Source organism: Oncorhynchus masou, chromosome 30, assembly GCF_036934945.1.
Source record: "Oncorhynchus masou masou isolate Uvic2021 chromosome 30, UVic_Omas_1.1, whole genome shotgun sequence".
NCBI lineage: Eukaryota > Metazoa > Chordata > Actinopteri > Salmoniformes > Salmonidae > Oncorhynchus > Oncorhynchus masou.
Window position 1 is genome coordinate 62,939,236 of NC_088241.1, and position 16,529 is coordinate 62,955,764.

The window sequence follows — 16,529 nt, forward strand, 5'->3', positions numbered from 1 at the left end:
CAGTGCTGTAATCTTTCATCCCTGGTTAGCCCAGAACTATAATCTGGTGTATTGCGGTCAGTCTCTCCAGATAGTCTCTGCTCTTGTAGTTTTTTCTTTGGACCTATACCCTACTCTCTTATCCCCAAGGTACAATTAGGCTTGATTTCTGTGAGGCGACACAGATAGCTATGCATTGCATACAGTATCATTTCACTAAATAATTGTGCCTTGAGCTACTGTAATTTGACCATAGAGATGCATTTCACACTTTCATCTGCCACATTTGGGTGTAGTCGGAACACGCAACCACTGGCAGAGTTCTTGCCCGTGTTCTAATCTCTATCACAACTATCTTAAATAAGGAACACTTTACAGCCTACAGTAATTGATACCAGCTATACTTAAGTTTAATTGAGTAAACTGGGAGTAAATTTAGCATCCTAGGAGGAGTGATGAAGGACAAGCTACCAAAATGAAGGCCTTCACTGAGACCTGGACTACTGGATCCACCCAGTAATACAGCAAGTGTTTGAGGAAGGAACTCACGGAATAAAACCACATAAAAATGTATCTCTGTCTGGATTGTGATATGGATTGATTCCCTTTGTGTTTAGATCCAAATGGATCTGTCTATTTCAGACATTTTAATGATATGCCCTAGCAGTGTCTACTTTGAGTGGTCTACTGGAAACCTTCCCCAAAAATATTCAAAATGATATAGTCCCTAGGCATAGTTTACAAACAGGGATATGCACATGACTCAAAAGACAAATAAAAGCCTCCTTCACTCATTCACTTGTAAACTTCTGGTCTCGTATCTTTAAAATTCTGTATGAAATGGAGTATAAAACACACTGTTAAAATGAAGGCAAAATGAATAGGTTAAACCCCCAATATGAAAGAGGAAAAGTTCTCCAAATCTTTAGACTCCCTGTAAGAAAGGGATAAATGAAAAGTCTCCAATATCTTTAGACTAAACCCTGTAAAAAAGACTAAATGAAAAGTTCTCAGCAATATCTTTAGACTAAACCCCCAAAACACTAATATGAAAGAGTTCTACAGCAATATCTTTAGACTAAACCTGTAAAAACACGATAAATGAAAAGTTCTCAGCAAATCTTTAGGCTCTCTGTAAAAAACACTAATATGAAAGAGTTCTCCATATCCAGTAGGCTAAATGCCCAATGGGAATGCTAAATGAGTAGAGTTCTCCAAATCCAGTAGGCTAAATGTCCAATGAACGCTAAATGAGTAGTCTCCAAATCCAACAAATTCCAGAATTTCTTTACTTTGGTCCCTCTGTCATGTAACTTGGGTATGAGAGGAGAGTTCTCAGCACTATCTTTAGGCTCTCTGCAGTGGGATGATGGAGATTAGGAGAGGATTCACTCAGCTAATATGTCTTTAAAGGCTCTCTGTATTGGGAACACGGGATATGAGAGGAGAGTTCTACAGCAATATCTTTAGCCTCTCTGTATTGGGAACACAGGATATGAGAGGAGAGTTCTACAGCAATATCTTTAGGCTCTCTGTATTGGGAACACGGGATATGAGAGGAGAGTTCTACAGCAATATCTTTAGCTCTCTGTATTGGGAACACATGATATGAGAGGAGAGTTCTACAGCAATATCTTTAGGCTCTCTGTATTTGGGAACACATGATATGAGAGGAGAGTTCTACAGCAATATCTTTAGGCTCTCTGTATTGGGGACACAGGATATGAGAGGAGTGTTAATGTCTCCTAAACCTCACACTCACTATTCAATGTTTGATTAAATGCCACTCAAACTTGTTTGTCGTGTTTTAGAGGGGCAGTTTTGTTGTTAGGACTTTGTTAGTCATGAACGCGAACAAAAAAAAACTAACAGACGTGGTTTATTTATGAAGCCTATCCGTTGAATGAGTACTGAACAAAACATATAAACGCAACATTCAATACAATTTCAAAGATACACATACAACACCCATTCTGCCAGACACATTCTGTTAAAGGTCCCCAAAGCACACACATTTATTTTATCTTTATTTAACTAGGCAAGTCAGTTAAAAAAAATAATGTTATTTTCAATGACAGCGGGTTAACTGCCTATTCAGGGGCAGATCAACAGATTTGTACCTTTCCAGCTTGGGGATTTGAACTCGCAACCTTCTGGTTACTAGTCCAACACTCTAACCACTAGGCTACCCTGCCGCCACAAATTGCTGGGTTGCTCCACTTTTCAGTTCGCTGCAGCTGGCGACTGGAACGAGCTGCAAAAAAACACTCAAACTGGACAGTTTTATCTCCAACTCTCCATCACGGACACTCTTACTGACAGTTGTGGCTGCTTCGTGTGATGTTTTGTTGTCTCTACCTTCTTGCCCTTTGTGCTGTTGTCTGTGCCCAATCATGTTTGTACCATGTTTTGTACTGCTGCCATGTTGTGCTGCTGCCATGTTGTGTTGCCACCATGTTCTTGTGATGTTGTGTCGCTACCATGCTTTCACATGTTGATGCCATGCTATGTTGTTGTCTTAGGTCTCTCTTTATCTAGTGTTGTGGTGTCTCTCTTGTTGTGATGTGTGTTTTGTCCTATATTTTTATTTTATTTTACATTTTTAATCCCATTTTGCTCATATGATATTTTTCTCATAGGGCCTGCATTAATTTATTTCAAGTTATTTACGTTTCAATAAAAGTAGGGTGGATATAGCTGTTCTAATTGCCCCAAACATGACAAACAATACTTTGTGTTATATCAATTCATCAACATAGACATTAACAGGTCTTTCATAACCAATTACCCAATTCTGAATTATATTTCGCACCGGTTTGCGAGCCCCCCAGCCAATGAGAGAACGCGAAGGGATGGACACGCCTCGAGTGTAATCAATCGAAAGGATTAGCGCGTGTCCTGTACATTGTCATCCCGCTAGTCGACCCGACTGGGAGTTTCAATCACAACGCAAAGCCGGTTTCAGCCTGAAGTTTTTCTCCACGGTGAGAAGTGTCATAAGGGCAGACGCAGGAGGGACATGAGCGAGAGGTTTGTGGTCGTCCGTGTCGGTCAGGATGACGACGGGGTCAAAAATGATCCTGTACCTAACAGCGGAGGGGCTGAAGGCGACTCCATAGACCCACAAGATTCTGTTCCTATCCTCGAGTACAGTAGAGAGCCCAACAGATACGGTAAGATTTGACCTGTCCCCGACTCAGCCCGTTATTATCTAGTGGGGATTAGCTATGTATTTCACTTTGGGTTGTTTATTGTTACGTAACCCCGGTGTCATTACAGAACTTTATGTACGGCACTTTCCAGATACATTAGGCACGTGCTGAAATGACGTCTGTTTATCGTCCAGGGTACAGCACGCGCAGAATTTACCTATTCGATTTTCTGAGTGATCATAGCTAATTCAAGATATCACTAATTAACCTACTTCTCCATGACATCAACGCTCTTTTTGCTACATACGTGTTTCTGTTCTCCTTTTAATGCACAACTGTAGTTGATGATAGTCCTAATTAATAATTTTGTCACATTTAATATTATCATAGCAATTATGTATAACATTAGCTTTGCCTGTTTGCGTCTCACCTACCACACGGCAGGTGTTGCATGGCAACAGGTTGTAATGAAATTGTCACTCCTCTAAAATTAGACTGAAATGTCAAAAAGCATCACCAGGGATAATCATGTTGAGGAATATATCATTTACAACCCTTACCCTATTTCAGCCAGTAGTTGTCCTCCTGAATATAGAAAACTGTGCTATAAGTGACTATTCTCACAAATAAACTGCATCACTAGTCTAATTTTGGGAACCTATGCAATGTCTGGACACCTACAACCTCTTGCCTGTTCATGAGGAGACTATCCACTGTTTCTGAATATAGAATCAAAAGTAGTTAGTTCAGTATTTTAATTGGCTTTCCTGAGTGTATTTGGGGAGTGCCCAAGACTATCCAGAGTTATTGTGGCATGGGAAGCATGCTCCTAGAGCTGTTATTAAAAGGGCAAGTTGGAACCTGGTTGCTGAACATGTTTTTGATATGAAGATATTGACAGCCATGCAGATGAATTCAAACTGTCAAATGAAATGTCATGAAATGTTAAGAGAGAAAGAGAACATGTGCGTGAGTGTGTTTGTGTTTCAGTGTGTGAAGCACATATTGAATAGTTTGTTATCTCGGCTCGTATTTTCCAGTTCCCTTCTATTCGGGAATCCGTTTCCTCTATCTCCTTTCATCAATAAACTTGATATTTTAATCAATGCTTTAATAATAACGCCATTCCAACATTGAATTTATTCTAATGCATTTAGTGATAAGGGGTGCGTCTGTAAATCAAATCACCCTCTAAAGAAGATATGACAATGGTGGGTTGGGGGCAAGATGATACCTTGGCATTGAAATCATTTATCTTTGATAGATCAGTGCTTTCCCACATTACACTGATAGGAAATGGTCTTCAGAGTTTCAGCAAACAAACCGTAAGCCTATTTGGTTAAAAAAAAAAAAAACAATACGACAACAAAACAGAACCATAACTTTTTTTTATCCTCAAAACATTTCAAGGAGTGTTGCTTACTCCGTTGACATTGGAATTTGGAAATTTAGAAAAAAATTGCTCTATAAAATATACCCCGTCAAAGACAATTTACCACGACAAAGACATTCTAACCCACGAAAAACAATCTACTCTGTCAAAGACAATTGCTTAAAACAATTGAACTCTCTTGAACCCAATCTACTGTGGTAGAAAAAGGGTTTTGACCTGCAGTTGCAGATTATACAGCAGTTATCCATGTGTCTTCTGTCCTCTGTAGCTCCGTTAGCGGAGCGGGGTCCTCTGTAGCTCAGTTAGCGGAGCGGGGTCCTCTGTAGCTCAGTTAGCGGAGCGGGGTCCTCTGTAGCTCAGTTAAGCGGAGCGGGGCCCTCTGTAGCTCAGTTAAGCGGAGCGGGGCCCTCTGTAGCTCAGTTAGCGGAGCGGGGCCCTCTGTAGCTCAGTTAGCGGAGCGGGGCCCTCTGTAGCTCAGTTAAGCGGAGCGGGGCCCTCTGTAGCTCAGTTAAGCGGAGCGGGGCCCTCTGTAGCTCAGTTAAGCGGAGCGGGGCCCTCTGTAGCTCAGTTAGCGGAGCGGGGTCCTCTGTAGCTCAGTTAAGGGGAGCGGGGTCCTCTGTAGCGGAGCGGGGTCCTCTGTAGCTCAGCGGGGTCCTCTGTAGCTCAGCGGGGTCCTCTGTAGCTCAGTTAGCGGAGCGGGGTCCTCTGTAGCTCAGTTAGCGGAGCGGGGTCCTCTGTAGCTCCGTTGAGCGGAGCGGGGTCCTCTGTAGCTCAGTTAGCGGAGCGGGGTCCTCTGTAGCTCAGTTAGCGGAGCGGGGTCCTCTGTAGCTCAGTTAGCGGGGCCCTCTGGCTCAGTTAGCGGGCCCTCTGTAGCTCAGTTAGCGGAGCGGGGCCCTCTGTAGCTCCGTTGAGCGGAGCGGGGTCCTCTGTAGCTCAGTTAGCGGAGCGGGGTCCTCTGTAGCTCAGTTAAGCGGAGCGGGGTCCTCTGTAGCTCAGTTAGCGGAGCGGGGCCCTCTGTAGCTCAGCGGGGTCCTCTGTAGCTCAGTTAGCGGAGCGGGGTCCTCTGTAGCTCAGTTAGCGGAGCGGGGCCCTCTGTAGCTCAGTTAAGCGGAGCGGGGTCCTCTGTAGCTCAGTTAAGCGGAGCGGGGTCCTCTGTAGCTCAGTTAGCGGAGCGGGGCCCTCTGTAGCTCCGTTGAGCGGAGCGGGGTCCTCTGTAGCTCCGTTGAGCGGAGCCGTTCCGTTGAGCGGAGCGGGGTCCTCTGTAGCTCAGTTAGCGGAGCCCTCTGTAGCTCCGTTAGCGGAGCGGGGTCCTCTGTAGCTCCGTTCTGTAGCTCAGTTAGCGGAGCGGGGCTCCTCTCTGTAGCTCCGGGGTCCTCTGTAGCTCAGTTAGCGGAGCGGGGTCCTCTGTAGATCAGTTAGCGGAGCGGGGTCCTCTGTAGCTCAGTTAAGCGGAGCGGGGTCCTCTGTAGCTCAGTTAAGCGGAGCGGGGTCCTCTGTAGCTCCGTTGAGCGGAGCGGGGTCCTCTGTAGCTCAGTTGAGCGGAGCGGGGTCCTCTGTAGCTCAGTTAAGCGGAGCGGGGTCCTCTGTAGCTCCGTTGAGCGGAGCGGGGTCCTCTGTAGCTCTGTTGAGCGGAGCGGGGTCCTCTGTAGCTCAGTTAGCGGAGCGGGGTCCTCTGTAGCTCAGTTAGCGGAGCGGGGTCCTCTGTAGCTCAGTTAGCGGAGCGGGGTCCTCTGTAGCTCAGTTAGCGGAGCGGGGTCCTCTGTAGCTCAGTTAGCGGAGCGGGGTCCTCTGTAGCTCAGTTGAGCGGAGCGGGGTCCTCTGTAGCTCTGTTGAGCGGAGCGGGGTCCTCTGTAGCTCAGTTAGTGGAGCGGGGTCCTCTGTAGCTCAGCGGGGTCCTCTGTAGCTCAGCGGGGCCCTCTGTAGCTCAGTTAGCTCAGCGGGGTCCTCTGTAGCTCAGCGGGGTCCTCTGTAGCTCAGCGGGGTCCTCTGTAGCTCAGTTAGCGGAGCTCAGCGGGGTCCTCTGTAGCTCAGCGGGGTCCTCTGTAACTCAGTTAAGCGGAGCGGGGTCCTCTGTAGCTCAGCGGGGTCCTCTGTAGCTCAGCGGGGTCCTCTGTAGCTCAGTTAGCGGAGCGGGGTCCTCTGTAGCTCAGTTAGCGGAGCGGGGTCCTCTGTAGCTCAGTTAGCGGAGCGGGGTCCTCTGTAGCTCAGTTAGCGGAGCGGGGTCCTCTGTAGCTCAGTTAAGGGAGCGGGGTCCTCTGTAGCTCAGTTAGCGGAGCCCTCTGTAGATCAGTTGAGCGGAGCGGGGTCCTCTGTAGCTCAGTTAAGGGGAGCGGGGCCCTCTGTAGCTCAGTTGAGCGGAGCGGGGTCCTCTGTAGCTCAGTTAAGGGGAGCGGGGTCCTCTGTAGCTCAGTTAAGGGGAGCGGGGCCCTCTGTAGCTCAGTTAAGGGGAGCGGGGCCCTCTGTAGCTCAGTTAAGGGGAGCGGGGTCCTCTGTAGCTCAGTTAAGGGGAGCGGGGTCCTCTGTAGCTCAGTTGAGCGGAGCGGGGAGATCAGTTGAGCGGAGCGGGGAGATCAGTTGAGCGGAGCGGGGAGATCAGTTGAGCGGAGCGGGGAGATCAGTTGGCGGAGCGGGGAGATCAGTTGAGCTCCGTTGAGCGGAGCGCAGGAGCGGAGCGGGGAGATCAGTTGAGCGGAGCGGGGAGATCAGTTGAGCGGAGCGGGGCCCTCTGTAGCTCCGTTGAGCGGAGCGGGGCCCTCTGTAGCTCCGTTGAGCGGAGCGGGGCCCTCTGTAACTCCGTGGAGCGGAGCGGGGAGATCCGTTGAGGGGAGCGGGGAGATCCGTTGAGGGGAGCGGGGAGATCCGTTGAGGGAGCGGGGAGATCCGTTGAGCGGAGCGGGGAGATCTGTTGAGCGGAGCGGGGAGATCTGTTGAGCGGAGCGGGGAGATTGCAACGCCAGGATAGTAGGTTTGATTCCCAGGACCACCTGTACATAATGTTTTGTAAGTCAACCTACCTGGGAAAATAAGGTAACAATAAATACATACATGACTGTATAAGTCGCTTTTGGCTAAAAGCATCTGCTAATTGGCATTATTGTTATTATTATTTATTATTATTGTACATTAGGGACACATGCTACAGATGTCTGGGACGCCAGGCATTACAAAGGTTTTGATGAGGGCTCGCTGGTCTGGATAGAGTACTTCTGACTCAAGGCTCAACACAGTCACTGTCATTAGACACATGTGTCGAGTCATTTGTTTCACAGAGCTTCCTGTAATTTATACATACTGTTGTCCCTGACCCATGGAGCGAGAGAGCAAGTCTTGAGTGTTTTAAAATGCACTTATTTTCCACAGCCTGTGACTGCCTTCTCACAGTAGCTGTGTCTCTCCTTCAGTTTTTTTTTTTTTTTTTCCTCCACGGGGATGGCATTAAAATCAAATTTAAAATAAAAAATACGTATTTTATTTATTGTAAATTGTACCTTTTTTTTATTTAACTAGGCAAGCCAGTTAAAAAACAAATTGTTATTTACAATGACGGCCTACACCGGCAAACACGGACGACGCTGGGCCAATTGCGCGCTGCCCTATGGGACTCAGCCAATCACGGCCCGTTGTGATGCAGCCTGGATGTCAGTTTACTATGTGATGATTTTGTAATCTTCACTAAGGGGGAAATCAATTTCGAAGCCACACATCTCGGTCAGCATTTTGTTTAGGCTAAATGGCAGCTTCTAATGCTGGAACTAAATGTTCTGATCCACACATTTGAACACAGTGAGGATAAACATACAAACATGGATGGCACTTGAGTCAATCAGAGAACTGCTTCTCTAACACCAACAACAGCCTATCAGTTATATTGCCTGAGGTGTCGGGTGTCTAAAATATGTTGAGGGAGATACGTGGTGTCGGTGTAACGTCACATCCCTATGTCTGGAGTATGTATAGGATTAGGCTACCCTGCTTTCTACACCCGGTCAAAAGTGGCTTGTCGTAGGAATGCAAAATGACCGGAACTTTCAATCAATTCTCTGGTTTTCCCGAAATCCCGCTTGTTCGGTTCCCGGAATCAGGAGGGGATAGGAAAGAAATCTGTAATCCTCCAACCAGGAGTTCTGGAATTTATTGAAAGTTCCTGAAATTTTGCAACCTTACCCGGGTGCCGCTATTAACACTCTGGACGTGTCACCGGAGGATGTCTACACAGATGTCCACTTCTGGAATATTTCCCAAACAGGAAGCTCAGTGGTTCAACTTTGAGGAACATTACATCTCTAAGGTGATATGCTGTGAAGGTCACTAGGAAGTGACTGCCCCAGCCTTGTAGTTTTTAAAGCTTTTGTAAGCTTTTTGAATGGTCTTCAATGGGCATAAACTTAGTCCAATGGTCTTTTTAAGCTAAAAAATAAAAGGCAATTGGCAGGAGTAAATTCATCCACAAAAACAAATATAATTATATACAGTACCAGTCAAAAGTTTGAAGAACACCTGCTCTTTCCATGAAAGCTATGATCCCTTATTGATGTCACCTGTTAAATCCACTTCAATCAGTGTAGATGAAGGGGAGGCGACAGGTTAAAGAGGAGACAGGTTAAAGAAGGATTTTTAAGCCTTGAAACAGTTGAGACATGGATTCTGTATGTGGGCCATTGAGGGTGAATGTGCAAGACAAAATATTTAAGTACCTTTTGAACAGGGTGTAGTAGTAGGTGCCAGGCACACCGGTTTGTGTCAAGAACTGCAACGCTGCTGGGTTTTTCACGCTTAACAGTTTCCCACGTGTATCAATAATGGTTCACCACCCAAAGGACATCTGTGAGAAACATTGGCATCAACATGGGCCAACATCCCCGTGGAACGCTTTCGATACCTTGTAGAGTCCATTCCCCCGATGAACTGAGGCTGTTCTGAAGATCAAAAGGGGTTTCAACTCAACATTAGGAAGGTGTTCCTAATGTTTGGTCTACTCAGTGTATGTCTTAAATTACTGTGTTTCCACAAATGTTTTGATGTCATTGTGAAGACCATTCAAAAGGCTAGGGGATGTGATCCGGAAGAAAGGTGGAAGGGATGGTTTGCGTTCACAGGGTATTGCCCATCACGCTTGCCTAATTCAAAATGGATACCAAAATGCTAATTTTGGTTTTTATGAATTGGTACAAATTAGCGAGTTCTATTGAACCAGGGCCTACCTTTGTTAAAAAAAATACAACTTTCCTATAATCGGTTGACGATCAGATACTTCCATTGTAACTGTGTCTCTGTTTCGCTCACATTTTACAGTTGATAGAAAACTTCTGTTACAAATGTACTCTTTTTTTTTTTTTTTTTTGTGGTCAAATGTCTCTGATGCTGTCGCGTGTCCTGCCGAGTTGTCTGGCCATCGACGACACAGGCTGTGACCTATTTCATGGTCCACTCATATCAACATCTCTGCTCATTAATGCTGAGGTAGGCTAAAATAAATCAATAGAAAAGGCCTAATTTTAAAAGAACAGTGATGTAGGAAATTAAATATTCTGGGCAGAGCCCAGAGCTCATGTCCAGATCACCGAGCCCATGTCCAGATCACAGAGCATGCCCAGAGCTCATGTCCAGATCACAGAGCATGCCCAGAGCTCATGTCCAGATGACCGAGCCCATGTCCAGATCACAGAGCATGCCCAGAGCTCATGTCCAGATCACAGAGCATGCCCAGAGCTCATGTCCAGATCACCGAGCCCATGTCCAGATCACAGAGCAGAGCCCAGAGCTCATGTCCAGATCACCGAGCCCATGTCCAGATCACAGAGCATGCCCAGAGCTCATGGCTGAGTGCCACTGGAATAAAAGTGGAGCAAAATGTAATCGAAAGAGAAGACCGACGCTCCAAAACAAATGTTTTAATCCGCTCCAGCCAAATTATGCAAGCTCCGTTCCTCACTCTGTTTTTATTCTCTAACAAGTGACAAGTGGTCTGTGAGAACTGCAGTTGATTAACCAGATCCTTTCTCAAATGTCAACACACACACGGTATTGACTCAGCTGTCCACTTGACACGGAAGCAATTAAACTTTCTTCAATTTTGTAACAACAGTAGTCACATACGTGAAGAATTTAGTGTTCTCTGAATGGAACATTGGCATGTGTTCTATCCTGAGCTAGAGAGGGAGGGAACAGAGATGTGAAGTCCATTTAAAGCCCAGAGCCACTTCCTTTGCTTAGTGATTCCCAAACTGTGAGGGGCATGAGTGGTCGGCGGGGGGGGGGACTGACTGAGTAGTGAATCATCAGTTCCTTTTGTCATGTTAGTCATTGAACACCTTAGAGGGCTATTTATAACTTGTCAGAAATGTCCAGATCACCGAGCCCATGTCCAGATCACCGAGCCCATGTCCAGATCACCGAGCCCATGTCCAGATGTATTTCCTGTCATGGCCAGAGGGTGCCAGCAGTGTGACACCATTCATCTCAAACCCTTCTCTGATTCTATTTACTCTTGAGGAAAGGGGGAGGCTAAAAAACCAGCAGCGTAATGTTTCATGGGAGATTTGTTGTGAAACGGAGAGCCACCCATGTGTCCGCTGTGCTGGTTATGTTATGTGCTAACTGACACGCTGCTGTCACAGCATGTACTGTCTGTGTTGAAGGGGGCGAGGATCCTCTTCCCCAATATCAACAGGGTGATTGACTTGGCCTGTAATCTTCTCAGTGGGGCAGGAAGGAAGGGTAAATAAACATTGAGAAAGCTGAACCTATAGCCATGTCTCACTGTCCCTGGGCTGTACGTTGTGACGTGGATCCATTAGAAACCATATAGCCATGTCTCACTGTCCCTGGGCTGTACGTTGTGACGTGGATCCATTAGAAACCATATAGCCATGTCTCACTGTCCCTGGGCTGTACGTTGTGATGTGGATCCATTAGAAACCATATAGCCTTGTCTCACTGTGCCTGAGCTGTACGTTGTGATGTGGATCCATTAGAAACCATATAGCCTTGTCTCACTGTGCCTGGGCTGTACGTTGTGATGTGGATCCATTAGAAACCATATAGCCTTGTCTCACTGTGCCTGGGCTGAACGTTGTGATGTGGATCCATTAGAAACCATATAGCCTTGTCTCACTGTGCCTGGGCTGTACGTTGTGATGTGGATCCATTAGAAACCATATAGCCTTGTCTCACTGTGCCTTGGGCTGAACATTGTGATGTGGATCCATTAGAAACCATATAGCCTTGTCTCACTGTGCCTGAGCTGTACGTTGTGATGTGGATCCATTAGAAACCATATAGCCTTGTCTCACTGTGCCTGAGCTGTACGTTGTGATGTGGATCCATTAGAAACCATATAGCCTTGTCTCACTGTGCCTGAGCTGTACGTTGTGATGTGGATCCATTAGAAACCATATAGCCTTGTCTCACTGTGCCTGAGCTGTACGTTGTGATGTGGATCCATTAGAAACCATATAGCCTTGTCTCACTGTGCCTGAGCTGTACGTTGTGATGTGGATCCATTAGAAACCATATAGCCTTGTCTCACTGTGCCTGAGCTGTACGTTGTGATGTGGATCCATTAGAAACCATATAGCCTTGTCTCACTGTGCCTGAGCTGTACGTTGTGATGTGGATCCATTAGAAACCATATAGCCTTGTCTCACTGTCCCTGGGTTGAACGTTGTGACGTGGATCCATTAGAAACCATATAGCCATGTCTCACTGTCCCTGGGCTGAACGTTGTGACGTGGATCCATTAGAAACCATATAGCCTTGTCTCACTGTCCCTGGGCTGTACGTTGTGATGTGGATCCATTAGAAACCATATCTGTCTGTGTATCTGATGTTTCCCCATGGCTCGATATTTTCTATTCCGGCCTGGGCAAGCAATGTGATGCAATGTGATACAATCTGCTCTTCCAGGTATTGGCAGTAGATAGGATTCTTAGTTCTTACTCTAAAAGTAGTGACCTTATCTTGAAGTCCCATCCCCTACATTTTTCCCCTCCATCCCATGCCTATCCATACTGCATCAATAATATCTGGTATGCTGTTTACATAGCCTAGAAAACCACCTACTGTACCTAATTAGCACTTTTACCATATTGACCAGTGCTCACTTGGAAAATACATGTCAATCTCATTGACTTTTCCTTGTTAAATAAAGGACACACAAAAAAGACATGAATTCAAATCTCTAGAATTGTTACCAGAGAGCAGGAGCAATTCATAGTTTATTTCAAACGCATAGCAACGTGTTGCAAAACAAGTCATTGATAGCTTGCGTGATAGCATGCACTGCCTTTTTTAAAGGAGACACTGTCATGCAGGTGCCACATAATGTTGCTAACACACAAGTAATAAAATACCTGAGGAAACACTCCTTACAGAGTTACTTGTTGACCTTCATGGGAAAGATGGCATGATGTGACCTCACTGTTGAACCTTTTGGTGACCTTTGGCCCTGGTTAATTGTTTCTCAAAGCATTTGTAGAATGTTTGTTTTACAGGTGTTATCGAATATCCACCTTGATTGCTTTTCCTTACCCGATCAAACCCAGCTGGAATGACTTCAGAAGAGGGATTCTTTGCGTAACCAAATCCTTCATGATTAGACATTCCTGCTGTCTCTCCAAGATTACTCGGATATGATCTCCCTCACGACCCCTCAGTCTGTGGCAGAGTGTGGGAACTCTGGATGTCTGGAGCTCTAGCACTCAACACAACCTTGGGTAGTCTGCATTAGAGGTTGACCGGTTATGATTTTTCAACCCCGATACCGATTATTGGAGGACCAAAAAAGCCGATACCGATTAATTGGCCGATTTTTAAAAATAAAATAATAAATAAATAAACATTTTTTAAATTAGAATAAGAATTTGAAAATAATATATAAAATTGTTTTAAAAATAATATTTGTAATAATGACAATTACAACAATACTGAATGAACTTATTTTAACTTAATATAATAGATCAATAACATCAATTTAGCCTCAAGTAAATAATTGAAACAACATGTTTAAATAATGCAAAAACAAAGTGTTGGAGAAGAAAGTAAAAGTGCAATATGTGCTATGTAAGAAAGCTAACATTTCAGTTCCTTGCTCAGAACATGAGAACATATGAAAGCTGGTGGTTCTTTTTAACATGAGTCTTCAATATTCCCAGGTAAGAAGTTTTAGGTTGCAGTTATTATAGGAATTATAGGACTATTTCCCTCTATACCATTTGTATTTCATTAACCTATTGGATGTTCTTATAGGCACTTTAGTATTGCCAGTGTAATAGTATAGCTTCCGTCCCTCTCCTCGCTCTTCCCTGGGCTCGAACCAGGAACACAACGACAACAGCCACCCTCGAAGCAGCGTTACCCATGCAGAGCAAGGGGAACAACCACTCCAAGTCTCAGAGCGAGTGACGTTTGTGACGCTATTAGCGCGCACCCCACTAATTAGCTAGCCATTTCACTTCGGTTACACCAGCCTCATCTCGGGAGTTGATAGGCTATCATGAACAGCGCAATGCTTGATGCACAACGAAGAGCTGCTTGCAAAACACACTAAAGTGCTGTTTGAATGAATGCTTACGAGCCTGCTGCTGCCTACCACCGCTCAGTCAGATACTTATATGCTTGGATGCTCAGTCAGATTATATGCAACGCTGGACACACTAGATAAACTAGTAATATCATCAACCATGTGTAGTTAACGAGTGATTGTGATTGATTGTGTTTTTATAAGATAAGTTTAATGCTAGCTAGCAACTTACCTTTGCTTTCTGCATTCGCGTAACAGGCAGTCTCCTCGTGGAGTGCAACGAGAGGCAGGTGGTTATAGCGTTGTACTAGTTAACTGGTAAGTTGCAAGATTGGATCCCTCGAGCTGACAAGGTGAAATCTGTCATTCTGCCCCTGAACAGGCAGTTAACCCACTGTTCCTAGGCCGTCATTGAAGATAAGAATGTGTTCTTAACTGACTTGCCTAGTTAAATTAAGGTTAAAAATATAAACAAATCGGCCAAATCGGTGTCCAAAAATACAGATTTCCGATTATGAAAACTTGAAATCGGCCCTAATTAATCGGCCATTCTGATTAATCGGTCCACCTCTTGTCTGCATGCTATGATACAGTCAATTCCCACAGTGGACATTGAGTCCTCAATAACACGGGATTCCTTGAAAAGAGGATCTGTTCAGGTTTTCTCAGCATTTTCAGACACGGATGTGGATGCATATGCATGTGACCTTGTACTGGTGGAAAACACTTGTGAGATGAGAACCAATACCTTTGCTGTGTTTATCTTCTGCCCACTTCCATAGCCGAGGCTAACTCCCAGATGCTTTATTTACCTGGGTAGCTACCGAACTGCTGAGTGACTGAGGAATCTTCCTAGAAGAGGAGGGATATTATCAATTTATGAACACACTTGACAGAGCCTGTCTGCTTAATGCAATTTGCAATCACTGATTCCCAGAACCTGTATCAGACTTGTTGGCAAGAGCCCTTGTACAGGTCAACTCACAATTGTGAAGAAGACGAGCTGAACAGCTCAATGTTCAGTCGATATTCTACATGCTAAGACGGGGAAAACTTTGTATTACCTGCATACACTGTAGCTGCAACACTTTACAATGGACAAGTAGTTTGACACCAAGCACATGGACAGATTCTCATTCATCGTGTTGTGGCTAAATACAACGGCACAGCTTGACCTGAAGAAACACAATAACAGGACCCTGAGTGGCCAATGTGTACAGTACCCTTTTGTGTGATTACTTTTTATATCCTGGAAACGGACATGGGCTGCTGCTTGATATACAAGCGAAAGTGCGGCTCTTGAAGGAAACCCTTTCCCTAACATTTATTGTTGTCGTCGTCGTCCGGAGGCCGCATGTTTTTGAGCCAGATTGATCCTGCTAAACATCGGTGAAGTCATCCTGAGGAGGGGGTAGGGATTCGACTCCGCTGTGAGAGAACAGGGCAGCTGTGTCCTTGTAGCCAGAACTCTCTCCATCGGCCCGCTATTGGGATTATACTAGTCCAGGGCTGTTATTCTGCCTGTGGAGTAAATGGCTGTCAAAATACTAATATGATTTAACAGTAACACAGTACTTGGTGCTGTGGTCATTGATGTTCTCTGTGAAGTGACAGTTCCCATGGCTTCACACACAGAAACCTGGGTCGAACAAAAATACAGGCTAAGACAACAATAATTCCATGCGGCAACATTGGGGAATGAACTCATTCATTGGACCAGTGCGGTTGGTGATTCTACAGGATTAGCCTTGAGAACGCGACCAGATGTCAGGACATCAAGTAACACAGTGGCTGTTGATAATTTGAATAACTTTTTAATGGATTTGAATGACCGTAAAACAGTTACGCTATGTGTTTGTTGAGATGATAACTGAAATTCATTCACGATTTTGTGTTTTGATGTCAAAACCTTTCAGGCACCATTGGGGGAAAGGGTGTCTGTTAGTCATTTCCTGAAGTGGTTGTCTGGGTAACAGTGCCAACCCGTCTGACTCACACTGGAGAGATAAGCAGGATAAATGCAGTTTTACCAGTGGTTACCAGTGGTTACCCCTCTCACTGGGACTGATAACTGCACATAGACCGGAAAACTTAAATCTGTTTTACCTCATTTCTACCAGCATGTCACCTGTGCAAATAAAATAAAAACTCTTGATCACCTTTATGCCACACACAGCAAGACATAGCTTTGTATCTCCATTTGGCAAATCTGACCATAACTCTATTCTCCTGATTCCTGCTTACAAACGAAAAGTCAAACAGGAAGTACCAGTGACTCGCTCAGTATAGAAGAAGTGTGATAAAGCGGATGCGGAACTATAGGACTGTTTTGCACAGACTTGTACAGTGCATTTGGAAAGTATTCAGACCCCTTAACTTTTTCCACATTTGGTTACGTTACAGCCTTATTCTAAAATGGATTAAATAGTTTTTTCCCTAATCAATCTACAAACAATACCCCATAATAACAAAGCAAAAACTGTTT

At 45.1% G+C, this 16,529-nt stretch overlaps 1 pseudogene; it reads left to right on the forward strand.

Annotated features, from left to right (window-relative positions):
• Positions 1 to 2,604: 2,604 nt before the first annotated feature.
• The window catches only part of LOC135521687 (solute carrier family 12 member 7-like), a 110,129-nt pseudogene continuing 96,204 nt past the window's right edge, over positions 2,605 to 16,529 (forward strand).